An 8,469-nucleotide genomic window follows, 5' to 3' on the forward strand; every position below is an offset into this window, starting at 1 on the left:
TCCCCAGACACCCAGCCCTGAGCCATCAATGCTCCTTGCAAGGGAGGGTTCCTCTGGGAGCTTGGGTGGGGCCCCGCCCTGGGTCTGGGCAGACAAGCAGCTTCCACAGTCAGGCAGCTCGGCCCAGCATTCAGCCTTCACTGCCGACTGCTGGGGTGTGTGGTGCCCACGGCAAGGGGTCAGGCCTCCAGCCAGTGGGCAGGACAGCTTCACCAGGGGGCAGGTGGCCAGGACCAGGATGGGCCACTCTGGACCACAGTCATGAGCAACTCTGCACCGTGTGCCTCCCCTGCTGCTGTCGGGCAGGGTGGGTTAGCTCTCTGACTGGGAGCCTCCAAGCAGTGGGGGTGGAGGTTCAGGGACCCCACTGGCCCTGGGCCAGAAGCTGCACGAGGCCTCTGCTAGCGTCAGCTGCTGATGAGCCCGCAAGAGCTCTTACCTGATCGGAGGCTGCACAGAAAAGGGTGAGAAAAGGGGCAGGCGTTGAGCTGGGGCTTGGTTTGACATCTAAGGGAGCTGAGGGAAAGTGGCTGGGTGGGGAGCCTTTGCCCTCTCTCGGGAGGGCGGCTGGGAGGGGGCTGGGGAAAGCTTGGAGCAGAGGGTCTGGATGGCAGCCTTCACTGCCTGCCGGGCACATGAGGAGCAGTGGAGATAGGACAGGGGTTTTGGTGGTGTTTCTCCCAGAAACTGTGCGGGGGTAGCCGCCTTTGGTTTCAACCTTCCACACAGTACCGTGGGCACCTCAGGCTCTGGAAGACTTCCTCCCTGCTGTTTAGACAACTACATCCCATAGCTTCCTGCTGAAGGGACCCCCGGGAGCCGAGCAGCAGGCCTGGGGTGGGGGGTGGAGGGGGTGGGGGGGCGGGGCGCTCAGCTTGGGCCCACACCAGGAAGGATTAGCTACGTCCTTGTCAGACTGTGGCAATTTGCTCTGTGGCTGGCAGGGTGTGTAAGTGGCTGGTCCTCAGCCAGGGCTACTCGCCACCAGGATCCCTCCATCCAGGAAGCTACTACTTGACACTCAGATTTGAGGATGCTGCTTGCGTGGCTGTGACTGTCTAGTGGGGGCAAGTTCACTGTCATGGGATGAGAAGTCTACATCACAAACAAAATGGGGAAAATGAATAGCATGAAAAAAGGTGTGGATTTGGGAAAGTGCAGAGCAAGTGCCAGAAATTCATTCATTTATTCACTTGCAAAAAAGTGTATCAAGCATGGCTACAGGCTTGCCACTAGGCTAGGTCCTTGAGATTAATAAGGAAACAAAACAGACAAGTCCTGGCCCTGACAGTGTTTTTTATTTCTCAGGTGAGGGACTTTATCTACAGAAGTGAGAGTGACAGGTAGAGCCAGGTTTGGACTTTCCAAACCCCCAGATAAGGAGAGGCCAGGGCGGGGCAGTCAGCATGGAGGGAGACCAACAAGATTTGGGAACAGGGTGGGAGGTATCAAGGATGACTCCCGGGCTTTAACATGGAGCCCATGTTGGGTCCAGCATGTCTTGGGCGACCTCGTAGGAAGAGCCTTTCCTGGGAAGGATTGCCCCAGTTCTGTCTTTGTCTGTAAAGAAACAAAGCCTCCCTTGGAAAAAGCAGCAGGACCAGGAGGTGTCTGAGGTAATGTGCCCATGTAGAGGTACCAGGCCCTTGTCAAAGTAGTAACCAGGCCCGCTGGCTCTAGTGAGCAAAACCCTGCCTGTCTCCTCAAGCACTTATTTCATGCAGGTGCCTGGCTGGAGCCCCAGCCACAAGCTGACTGATGTTAGCCACTGGCGGTCTGGCAGCAAGGATCCACTGCTGGCCAAGGGGGCACTGGCCACCCTCTCCACCTGCAGCTGGGGACTGCCCCTACAGCCCTCCCCTACCACAGCTGGGTCCTCTCCTACTGCCTTCCCACCATGGGCCTGGGGCCTGAGGAGTCACAGCAGCTTCAGCTCCACAGTTGCTGTGGCTTTGGAAAAATGAGTTAACTCAAGTCAGGTGTTTGGCACCTGGCAGCTACCCCAGAGCCTGTTCCTGCATTGCCAGGTGCCCACTGCTTCCTCTTGGCCCTCCTTGTTGTGCCTGCCTGTCTGCCCAATTCCTTACTTGCCAGCCCATCAGCCATGATGACCATCCCCTTGGCACCATCCTCTGTCTGCTGCCCAGGATTTTTCCCACTGCTGTGGCCAGAATTGAATATCTGGAGGACGAATTTCTGGCTGACACTCCGAGCCTGCCTGGTCTAGGCTGTCAATCACAGCAGGAAAGCTTGTGCTCAATCTGGTGCTAGCGTGGGCTGGACTGTAAAAGAAGCTGGACACCTGGTCACCTACAGGGTTTTCATGAGCCTTCCAAGAGGACACTCTTGGAGCTAGAATCTCCCCTACCTACCGCTTTAGGATCAGAAATTGCCTCTTCTGAGCTTGCTCAGAACTTCATCTAGCTCTGGGCTTTATGTATTCTTCGCTTTCTTACTTCCCTCCCTTCTCCCTTCCCTCCCTCCCTCTCTTCCTCCCTTATTTTCTTCCTTTCTTTTCCCCTCCTTCCCTTTCCTTCTTCCCCTTTCTCTTTCTCCTTTCTTTCCTTCCTCACCTCACTTCCTCCTTCCCTTCCTCTCAGCAATGTTTATGGAATGCCTTCTTGGGTGGAAGGAAATGCAGTGCATAACAACACAGACACAGAATCAGAGACAGTACGGATGCAGCCTGTGCTCGTCCAGTTCAGGGGTCTAGTGCAGGGGGCTGCTGGCAAAGAGGGTGGCTCAGTCTGGGCACAGGCCTCATGTCAGGCCGAGGGGCTGGGCCCGAGGCTGTGGACAGACAGAGTGAGCTTGGACATGTTTTGCAGGAGGAGCGTGAGAGCTAAGCCCCTCTGAAGTTCAGCAGCTGGGGGCCTGGACCCCAGTCAGTCACAAATGTATGTGTCTCAAAGGGCCGACGTCACACACTATTCAGTGTGATTCGGGACAAGATGAGCTGCAGCTGTACAAGGGCAGCCGAAACGGAAAGCCCAGGTGGAAGGAAAGTCTGAAGCTGAGTCGAGACGTCTTGCCGCCATCCTCACCTTTGTTACTGGGCATTTGCTGCCATCCTTACTTTTATTACTCTGTACAGAAGGTATCTTATTTCTTTGGCTACTTTTAAGATTTTCTTGGTATCAGTGAATTTGAGCAATTGAATTATGACACACTTTGATGTAGTTTCCTTCATGTTTCTTGTGCCTGGGTTTCATGGAGCTTCTTATATCTGTGGGTTTATACCATCTATCAAGTTGGGAAAAAATTTGACCATCATTTCTTTGAATATTTTTTATGTAACCCCCTCTTTTGGTGACTGCATTTACATATATGTTAGGCCACTTGAAGTTGTCCAAAGGTGTACAAATGCTTTGCTCTTTTTTTCTGATTTTCTTTTCCCTCTGTACTTCATTTTGGACAGTTAAATTGCATTGTCTTGAAGTTCACTATTTCTTCTTTTGCAACATCCGATCTGCTATTAATTCCATGCAATGTATTTTTCATCTCACAAATTGTAATTTTCATCTTTAAGTTTGATTTGGGTCTTTTTATATCTTCCATACCTCTACTTTAATTTTTGAACATATGTAACACAGTTATATTAGCTGTTTTACTTTATGTGTCTGCTATATCTAACATCTGTGCCATTTTTTCTCCTTATGATGGATCATATTTTCCTACTTCTTTGCATGCCCAGTAATTTTTCAGTGGATGTCACAAATTGCGAATTTTACGTCGTTGGCTGCCGGATATTTTTGTATTCCAAAAATCATTCTTGAGCCTTGTTCTGGGAGGCAGTTAAGTTGCTTGCAGCTAAATTACTCTGGAAACAATACCTGAGGTCAAGAACTCTGCCAGATTCAGTTCTCTAATCTTAATATCAAGCATGGGACCTGGCACACAGTAGGAGCTTTGCGAATGTGCATCCTTTTGGGACTTGTATTTAAGATTTGTTAGATAATACCAGAACATTGCTCAGTCTGTGCCATTACCGAGGAAAAACCTTTCTAAGTATTCTACCCAATACCCATGAATCACAAGGTTTACAAGTATGGCTGGTGGCATCAGGCATTTTGCCTGGCCTTGTGTGAGGGTTGGGACTGTAACTTCTAATTTAAGAGAGCTGTTCTTTCCCCAGCCACAAATATCTTCCTTATAGCTATGCTCTGATGAGTATCCAAGCGAATACTTGAGAGGGACCCTCTTTAGATATCTGAGTTTCCTCTCTGCACAGTACCCTCATCTCCAGTATTCTGTCCTGAAAATTCTAGCTGCTTTGATCTCTCTGGATTTCCAGTTCTGTCTCCTCAACTCATAGAATCCTCAAGACTCTGCTTGGAATTTCCCCCTCTGTACTACGGCCTGAAAATCCTCATAGGGCAGTAAGCTGAGGCAACCTTAGGACTCCCCCATTGGGTTCCCATGTCTCAGGGATCACTGCCATTTGTTGTCTAATGTCTAGAGTCTTGAAAACTTATGTTGTTTTGCAAATTTTGTTTAAGTTTAGTTTCTTCAATCTTGAGAATGTATCTGGAGCTTCTTTTTCTATTTTGGTTAAAAGCAGAGAACTTTATATTCCTTGAAAATCAACTAATTGATAGAGCAGGGAACTAAGCTGAGTAATAGAAGTAGAAAGAGAAGGAAAAATGGACTGGAGAAAATGCAGGGGTTTTATTGAATATTTATTAGGAATGTATTTATTGAGCACCTAATATGTGTTAGTCATGAGAAAGGGTAGTGTCTTGGATTAAGGTGGTAATGATGGAGTGAGAAGTGACTGGATGCAGGGTGTGTTTTGATGGTAGAGCCCACATGATTTACATATGTAAAGCGTGTGGGGCATGAAAGAGAGAGGAACCAAAAATGACTCTAAGGTTTTTGACCTGAGTAACTAGAAGAGTGGTATTGCAGATGAATATGGAAGAGTAAGGTTTGGAGGAGAACTTCAGGAGCTTGGTTTTGGACGTATTGAGCCTGTGATGACTGTCAGCTAGATATCCAAGTGATAACATCAAAGAGGCAAACTAGAGTTTAGGAGGAAGTCTGGGCTGGTGATATAAATTTAGGAGTCATAAATCTGCAGATATATTCAAGGTCATGGGACTGGATAAGGAAATGATGAAGGGAGAAATACAAGGAATCCATCCAAGCACTGACTCCTGGGTCAGACGTTTAGTTTATTCAAACCTCTAGATTCAAAGAAGAGGTGGAGGCATCATCAGAGGATACTAAGAAGAAGTATCCTTGCCAGTGAGCTAGGAGGCGAACCAGGAACACCAAGTGTGTCAAGAAGGAGGGAATGGATAAGCTGGGTCAAATGCCACTTAGAACGTCGACAGGGAAGTGACTATCAGAAGAACTGCGCTCCTGACCATCTCCTCCTTTAATCTGGAAGCAACACTGTTTTCAGGAACTCTGCTAAACTCATTTCTCTAATTCTACCCAGCACAGGACTTGGCACATAGTGGGAACCTTGGCAATGCATGCGGAATAGACGACTAGGTGAAAGAGCACTTAGCAGTAGAGAGATTTGAATGAGCCATGAACTGGGCATTAGTAGTCCTGGATTCTAGTCTTGGCTATATGATTTGTCCCTTCCCTCTCTGGCCTTAAAATCTCTGTCCATAATCTGAAGGAATTATCCTCAAAATGCTTTTAACCAGGGTTCAAAAGCACCCTTAGACCAGCCTTGTTTTTCCCTAAGGTTTTAGGCTGGTTACTCAACTGGTGGATGAGGAGAAAAGGGGCCCAGCAGTGCACCATGATTGAAGTTGGACTTTTTTACAGAATTGTTGTGCCTTGCCTTAAGGTTCAAAGTCACTGTCTTAGAGGATCCCCTATCCGTCTAGAATCCCAACCATCTCTGTTTTCTTTGGCAACTCCCAAGTCTGCAGTCTTTCTCACCAATCTTAGTCCTATCCTTGTTCACTTCCCCTGCCCATCCTTACAGTGTTGCCAGACGAAGGCAATGGATTCTTTTGCCCAATGCACTTAAATGACCAATTTCTGAGATCCTGGGCTTTGTATTGGCCCAAAAATCTGTCTCCATAAACCGTGGTAATTCTGATGGTTTTATAGCATCAAAAGATGGGCAGGTTTTATGATAATGCGCATGATGGCCCCAGATGATGCAATTAGCAGTAATTTAATTATTGAGCAGATGCAGATTGATTACACGCTTAGTCACAGAACGTATGTAAGAAAATGGTGGGCTTAGTATGATGATGGGTGTGATTTTTCATAATATAATGAGGCATGGGTGACATATATGTTAGAGTCTAAGCTACTATGCATGTCAGGTAGGCCCATATTGGTTAGACCCAGTTTCCGTTATAAAGATAACTGTGGACTTGAGGTGGGTTAGATCTGTACAGACCCAGGACCCTTTATTAATAAATATTAAGGGGATGGTCTCTAGTGATCACAAACCCTAAAGTTGAAAAACTGGGTAAATGGGTACAAATAAAGGTTAGATGCAAAGTTTTTATAATCTCAGGGGCACAAGATGAAGGCTACACAACCAATATCAGAGATCAAAGCAGCTGGATTACAATTCAAAGATTTCAATGATTTCCTTTGTCTACTCCAAGAAAGCAAAAAGAAATACCTATATTCAGCAATCAGCTCATTCTTTGAATTCTGATTTCTTGGTCACAATGGCAGCTATTGCAGACCTTCAGGCCACCTACAAAGTCTGTACCCAACACTGTCTGGTGTCTCTGGAGTTGAAATCCTCTCCCATTTCACTAGAATGGTGGAATCTTTCAGAAGTGAACTCCTTCCACCATCTCTCACTGCACTTGCACCTCAATGTAACATGTCTATTTCTCATCTTCTTCCTTCCTGGAATGTTCCCAGCAGCCCATCCTCCTATGTTCTTGATGAGCCTCTTCTTGTTTCCTCTGGTACGTGGACCCACTCATTCTCTTCATTTCTATTGATCACCAGGACACATACTCTCATTATCTACTGAACCAATTCTCAAAAACTTTAAAGCTTGCTTTATTATCTCCCTCAAGTAAAATAATTACAATAATAACAATACAAACAACCTTTCTTAACCTCACATCCTCCTCTGGTTCCCACTCTCTCTCCTTTCTCTGTTAAGCCTCTAGAAAGCGTTGGTTACATTCTCTATCTCTTGTTCCTCCCCTTCTACTATTAATTCTGTGCAATTTGCCCTCTTTAACCACCACTCCTTGAGACTGCTCTCCATAAGGTCACCAGCATGGGTCCCCATTGTTCAATCCAACCCCCATCTCAGGAAGAAGAGGGGCAGCTCTTATCGTCCTGACCTTTGGAGACTATTGGCTTGCCCAAGGGACTGTAAGACCCCTCCCTTCCCTGGGAACTCTCTGAGTGCTCTTCAAATTACTCCTGTCCTCCTAGGATCATCTGCCTTGGGCACAACTTCTCAGTACCCTCTCTTCTTTCCCAACATGGGAGTGGAGTGGAGGGAGGCTCATCATCCACTCTAAGAGCTTCACTTCCGTGCAAATCTGGATAGTGTCCATGTTCCACCTTCAGCCCAGGTCCTGAAGAGAGATGGGCCAGTGAAAGCCGGCTGCAGGGGGACAGAGAGCAATGGTGAAGGCTTGAGACAAGGCCAGTGCATTCACTGAGAAAGGAGAGAGATAGAGTGGGAACCAGAGGAGGATGTGAGGTTAAGAAAGGTTGTTTGTGTTTTTATTATTTTACACAAGGGACATAACGCAAGTGTAAAAGTTTTCAAGAATTGGTTCAGCAGATAATGAGAATATCTGCCCTGGTGACCAAGAGAAATGAAGAGAATGAGTGGGTCCACGTACCAGAGGAAACAAGAAGAGACTCATCAAGAACATAAGAGGATGGTTTTAGTGATGTTTTGCTTGAGGTGCCTGTGGGCCAACCAGGAGAAGATGCCCAGGGTGGAGGGAAGGGCCCATTTCCTGGGAGAAAAAGGGAAGTGATGCTGGAGGAATCTGTCTTGGAGCCAGAACTTCAGCATAACCTACTGTGGGCTCAAGGCCATTGCCCAGTGTTCAAGGCATTCCCTGGCTTGTCCTGGTCTCCTCTTTCTCACTCCTGTAAGTACAGCTCACTTGGTTCTTTGATGTATTGAGGCTCACTCTAATCCTGACTCCATATTTCTGTCTCTCTTAGTCTTCAAGTTTTGGCATCAACTCCACCATTTCAAGTCATCCCTGAAAATTAATCAGTGTGCCTGGTCTTGGCTTTGTTTGCATTGCCTGGAACTTTCTGTCTCCATGACCTGCAGTCTCCAGGGTCCCAAGCCAGGGCTTAGGGATGCAGCGTCCTCTCCCTCAGGCACCCTCATTAGCATCCCGATGCCAGAGTCCCATAGAGAGCACCAGTCGGGTAGTTCGGAGGCTGCTTGTTAGTGCCACTCACTGCAGCACTTGTGTGCTTGGCATCGCCATAGAGACGGTTTGGGGAGTGGGAACAAACTGTCTGCTCATTCTCTCTCTTACA

The sequence above is a fragment of the Tamandua tetradactyla genome, chromosome X (assembly GCF_023851605.1).
Source record: "Tamandua tetradactyla isolate mTamTet1 chromosome X, mTamTet1.pri, whole genome shotgun sequence".
NCBI lineage: Eukaryota > Metazoa > Chordata > Mammalia > Pilosa > Myrmecophagidae > Tamandua > Tamandua tetradactyla.